This window comes from Prunus persica, chromosome G6 (assembly GCF_000346465.2).
Source record: "Prunus persica cultivar Lovell chromosome G6, Prunus_persica_NCBIv2, whole genome shotgun sequence".
Classification (NCBI taxonomy): Eukaryota; Viridiplantae; Streptophyta; class Magnoliopsida; order Rosales; family Rosaceae; genus Prunus; species Prunus persica.
The window spans coordinates 19,099,309-19,105,836 of NC_034014.1; the positions used below are offsets into that span (position 1 = coordinate 19,099,309).

At 38.3% G+C, this 6,528-nt stretch overlaps 1 pseudogene; it reads left to right on the plus strand.

Annotated features, from left to right (window-relative positions):
• Positions 232 to 3,197, plus strand: LOC18773327 (annotated as a pseudogene).

Below are 6,528 nucleotides of genomic sequence, written 5' to 3' on the forward strand. Positions count from 1 at the left end.
AAAATTCAAAATCAGTACCAGTCCAGTCTCCAATCAATCCTCAAAAGATGTATTTTGATGAATTGGAATTGGCAGGATTTGGTTTGAGTATTATTATATGCGAAACATATATCAGAATTGCCCGTTAACTCTTAAAAAGTTCAAAGTATTTAATAAGTGATGGAATAAATACTCATTAAATTTACGGAGACTCAAATTATTTATTATATAGTTAATGCATTTAAGAAATAAATTACATTTTCTTTTTTATGTATTATACTCTCTTTTTTTCCCTTTTTTTTTTTTTTTTTCTTTCTTTCTTTTCAACACGACAAGAGAATAAAAAGTATATAAACACAGTTTTGATTTGACCAACAATAATATACAGACAGAATGGCGCCATTAATGTTCTCCTTCAGATTTCTGTTCTTCCTTTCTCCCGTTTTGTTCCTCATGATCAGCACTCATGCCCCATGGTGTGACAACGATAAAGGCAACTACACCACCAACAGTACCTACCAGACAAACCTCAATGGTAATGGCTACGGCTTCTACAACTCATCCTACGGGGAAAACCCCGACCAGGTTTAAGCAATCGGGCTATGTCGAGGGGATGTCACGGGGAACCCTTGCCGTTACTGCCTCAGTAACGCCACACAATTGCTCACACAATCCTGTCCCAATCAAAAGCAAGCTTTCGTTGTATTTGACCAGTGCACGCTTCGCTACGCCAGCCGCTCCATCTACGGAGCCATGGAAACTTTCCCTCCTTTCCGGTGGTATAACGTACAGAACGTGTCCTACGACGTCGACGGGTTTTTTCAAGAGCTGAGGACGCTACTGGATGACCTAAGGGGTCAAGCTGCAGGGAACGGTTCACTTCGAAAATTTGCGGCAGGGACCGCAACCGCTCCCAACTTCCAAACAATCTATGGTCTTGCGCAGTGTACGCCGGATTTGACCGAGCAGGACTGCAGGGATTGCTTGGGTAGTTCTTTGGCAGATATCCCAGAATGTTGTCAGGGGAAGGTAGGTGCTAGAATTAGTAAACCCAGCTGTGATGTTAGGTTTGAGATCTATCGCTACGTTGACCCTAAAACTGTCCCACCATTGCCGTCTTCTCTGCCGCCACTGTCTAGTCCTCCTCCACCGCCACTGTCTAGTCCTGCTCTGCCATCAACCAGTACAGGAGGTACATACATATACATATATATATTTATATTTATATCCCAATATATTATGCTTTGAAGAAATAAAGTTGGCTTAACTAGAGCAATTGTCCAGGAATTTGTAGACGAGTTATATTTTAGTCCCTCAATTCAATTTTTAGTTGATGTAGTTGTCTCGGGTACAAGTTCATGGACCATTGCTACCATTGACGCTACAACAATTTTGGGTCGAATAGATTTCTGATGCATGTTTTGTTAGGTTCATATACAGATGTATGTATGTATTCAAATTAATGCAAATGAGATTTCTGATTTTTGCAGGATCGAACAGTAACAGATCTCAGATTGTCATCTAATAGTTATATTCTTCTGCATTTGTTTAAGAGTAAGGAGGACAAAGAAAAAACTTGAAACTCGGAAGTTAATTCAAGGTAAGGACGGAACTCTAGTGAACATTAATTAATCATATTATTCCATTTGATAGGGAGGAAGCCAAGTACTACCACTTTTGTAGGCATTTTTAGAATTTCAATTGTTCCTCAGGCAGCGACGATACAGATGAAATTGGATCTGCAGAATCCTTGCAATTTGACTTGGCCACCATTAGAGTTTCCACAGATGACTTTTCTGAAGCAAATATACTTGGACATGGTGGATTTGGATCTGTTTACAGGGTAATGACAAGTTAATAACAAGAACTTATAAGTTTGATATTTCTTGAATACCACTTATCTCATTTCTGGTTTTTCATTCCGTACCTATATATTTTTTCAGGGTAGGCTTCTCAATGGAAAAGATATAGCTGTTAAAAGGCTCTCTACAAATTCTGGGCAAGGAGATTTAGAATTCAAAAATGAGGTCTTGTTAGTGGCTAAACTTCAACACCGGAATTTAGTTAGACTCTTAGGTTTCTGCTTAGAAGGAAGTGAAAGGCTTCTTGTCTATGAATTTGTCCCTAATGCAAGTCTCGATCACATTATATTTGGTATGTCTGGAATTAAGCATTGTTTTCGTTTAACTTCGAATGTTTATTATAAAATTCCAATTGTGTGACGTGTATGCAAGCAAACATTGTAATTGAAGTCTTGATTTTGCATTAATATATTTGCAGACCCAACAGAGCGTGCACAACTAGATTGGGTGAGGCGCTACAAAATCATAGTAGGCACTGCTCGAGGCCTCCTTTACCTCCACGAAGACTCTCGCCTTAAAATTATTCATCGTGATCTCAAAGCTAGTAACATCTTGATAGATACAGAAATGAACCCCAAAATTTCAGATTTTGGCATGGCAAGGTTGTTCGTTCTTGATCAAACGCAAGGCAATACTAGTCGGATTGTTGGGACCTTGTAAGAATATGCACTTAACTGCCTGCGGGCTTATGTCTGTTATGTCAACAATTTCCTTTCCATATGTGTTGGTGAACGCGGACATTCTTTTTGTTGATATGCAGTGGGTATATGGCTCCAGAGTATGCAATGCGTGGGCACTTTTCTGTTAAGTCCGATGTCTACAGTTTTGGTGTGTTAGTTCTAGAGATAGTAAGTGGACAAAAAAATAGTGGCTTCAGGCATGGAGAAAATGCGGAGGATCTTCTAAGCTTCGTAAGTGAAAATATAATATAGTTTTGGTATCTGAATACAATTTTGTGCAACGAATCAAAGAAAGAAAACTTATCTCTGATTAAATTCACAAACATTGCAGGCCTGGAGAAGTTGGAGGGAAGGGACAGCTTCAAATCTAATAGATCCCACATTGAAGACCGGTTCAAGAAATGAAATAATGAGATGCATCCACATTGGATTATTATGTGTGCAAGAGAATGTAGCTGATAGGCCAACCATGGCTTCTGTTATTCTCATGATGAATAGCTACTCCTTCACTCTCCCAGTGCCCTCCCAACCTGCATTTTATTTGCATAGAAGCATTGGATTCGACATGTCGTTACGATCTGAATATAATTCAGGGGCAACAAGGTCAGATCGATCCAAGAGTAACTCTGTCGTAATAATGGAATATGAGACTTTTACTGAACCACATCCTCGCTAGTGGTTGAAGATCGATCCCTTTTGATTCATTTTAGTTCTTTCTTATCTAATTCAATATGTTGTGGTTCATTCATTAATTGTTCAAGTACGGTTCTGAATAACAAAGCAAGTGCTATATAGCAAAGCATTTACTTCTGATGGATTTGTGGAGAAAATTATCCAAGTCTGTTGATTTTCAGGATCTGGATCAATGTGAATCAAACCAGAGTGTAATTTATTATGGAAGTCATGTTGTTGTTCTGCCATCAAGTCTGTTGAAGAACTTACGTTTTTCTGTTTAATAGTCAGTTTAAAATATTTTCAAATTTTATAAATAATATTGATGTCACTTCGAGTTAAATATATTTTCTGAACCACGTCAAAAAAATTACTTGTCACCATATTCATTATTGTAACCTCAATTATTGAGGAATGAATTGATTTTTTACAAAATTAGTGAAATAGCCATTCCTAGACATGAAACTATAAATACATCATATACTATAGTATAGAAACACACCCAAAATAAACCCAAAAATCAACATCTGTTGATTTTTGGATTTACTTTCTATGTTAGATTACGATTTTGACCTTTTGGTTTGAATTTTTTGAAACAGGCCCAAAACTCGCCAGCTAGGATAGGAATTTCTTGAAATTTACGTTGGTGACCTCATAACTGAAACCTGTATGGCAGCCTCATCAGATCAAATATTCCAAACGAGCTTCGTTCACTTCTTCGAATGAAGCTCAGTATGATGTGGTTCTAGATCTCCTTTTTCGATTCTTTTGAGCTTGATGTTTGGTGTGAGGTGTAGATTGGAGTTCTATTGCTTCAATTTTTTGTTCTTTCTTGTTTGATTTGGTAATTTTTGGATTGATATGGTGCTGCCTGAGACTCGATTGGAGCTTGGTGCAATCTGTGATCTTCAATTTTGAGGTAATCGATTTTTTCTTGTGAATTCATATTCATTTTTTGAGGTATTCGATTATATTGTAGTATGATTTTTGGTGATTTCATGTTCGATTAATTAAGATGCTGATTAGGTTTTAATTTTTAATTTTTGCAGTCTTGGAGTTTAAATTTGAAATGCAGATCCAATTCTTCTTGGTTTTATCTGTTTATTTTTGTTATTGTTGATTTGGAGGTAAGCTATTTGATTTTATGATTTCATTCTAATTTGTAGTTAGATATTCATTTGAGTTTTAAATTGTGATTTTAATTTCTTTTTGTTTATAATTTGGATTGATTTCATATTCGTTTCGATTGTAGATTTGCTCTTGTGTTTTGGTTTGAGGTGTGGTGAAAAATTTGTGATATTCAATTTGGTTTTCATATTAATTGAGGTATGTTTTTTCAGTTGAATCTGAGTATATTCGTGTTTTTTCTATTTATGCACTATTGGTTTTTGAGTTGACTATAATTCACTGTTAATGCACTCGGCATCCACTGTTTTTGCTAGTAGTCATTTTTGTTTTGTTTGTTTGTTTTTTTTGTAGAGATATGGATGATTCAAGAGTGCTGAAGTGCACCTATGACAGGACCCGACCCAAATTCCACTTTGGAATTCGAGCCGAACCCTGTGGGTGTCCAACATCTGACGAATGCCGGGCACAAAGACCAAACTGCCCTTCTAACTAAAAATCCACTTTTAAAAAAATGAGATTATCTTCTGCCGAAAATTCGGCAGAGTTTCCCCTGTAATTTACTCATTCCCCAAAATTTTCACTTGTCATCAAACATTTCTATAACTCAATCGTTCAGCATGCATTCAATTATATCCAAGCAAATTAAGCATCATAATATCCTAGTCTCAGATCGCAATAAATCAAATAAATCAATCTGCTAATAAAATTCATCTCAACTTTCAGAACAACAATACTGCGTTGGTAATCTCAAACATTCTAACTCGTGGCTGCACCTTGTAACTATATGCTGCATACGTACCCTTACTGAGGGATCAAGCCACACGTAGTTCTTTCTTCTTGTTCCAAGCTTCCTGGCATTACCTACATTATAATAACTATATTTAAATAAAGGAATAATAGCATTTTGATTTAAGTAATCACCCTTGGAAAGCCATAACTATCAATTCCTCGTGATACCATTGGTGACAGTCCTGCCCTGTAATCCTCACTGGACTCAGGAGACATCTGGTCAACCTTATCCGCAATCCTCTCTCCCACGGTCCAGATAACTCTAATACTCGTAGGGCCAAATATGCTAGAAAAACTTAAGATATTTAGTACTATATAAAATAATAAAAGATCGGTCTAGGAGTGCCTTGTGACTCAAAAAGCAATAAGTCCCAAAAAGTCAACCCGGGACCTCGTGGGGTCCACGACCTCAAGATTCCTATCCGAGAGTTCCTAGAGGTCTTAACATGCTTAGGACACATGTCCCGAGAGTTGGGTCTCGATCGGATGGTCGAACTACTCACAATTGCACGATCGGACGATTACTGCAAACCTAGCCCTAGGGGTTGGCCTTTTCGGAGTATCCGGGACTCCGATTCCCGATTCGTTGAATCCTACACGATCCAGAAATTGTCTAGATCAACATATACAAGAATAACTACGATCCAACGGTTTAAATGTATCAAACCCGAAAATTGCACAATATGCGAGATCCAATCGGGGCTCAAACATTGTCTAAATTAAGATCCGCGAATTTCTACGCGCTCGTGACAACACGAGGATCATTCAAGGACTGAGAGTAACCTCACTATGCAGCCCACGTGCTGCCACATGCGCTGGCAGCACGTGGGTAGCTTGATCAATTTTCAGCAGCCAGAAATACTCCAAATCGCCAGCCCAAACTCCTATCATAGGTATAACACCCTATTTGGAACCACTTTTGTTTTAGACCTACCTCAAAAAATGACCGGAAGTGGCCGGAATCTCATCCTGAAATCTGGCCAAATTTTGGGTTACAAATCGAGTTGCCTACGCTAGAAATTGATCAAATCCTACCCAACCATCAGCTAGAACACATTGAAAGGATGGAAAAACATACTAAATTCGAAGAAAATGGTGGTCGGAGGTGTCCATATGAGCTCCACCAAATTTCGTCAAAAACTGTCTAAACCGCCCTGTTTCGTGGTGGTTTCCGGTGACCACGACAGCGGATCGAGGGTGAGATGGGCTAGAACCGGAAGAGGGAAGTGTGGTGGTTCTAACGAGACCGGCCTTGCTTGAATTGGTGGCCGGAGTTGGGAAAAACACTCCTTGAAGTTGGCTCGTCCAAACTGCCTAGAGAGAAGAAATCTGGGTTTAAAAAAAAATTAAACTTCGAAATATTTACGGTTATGCCACTGAAGTTCTTTTGATCGTCATATCTCCATTACAACTCCGAT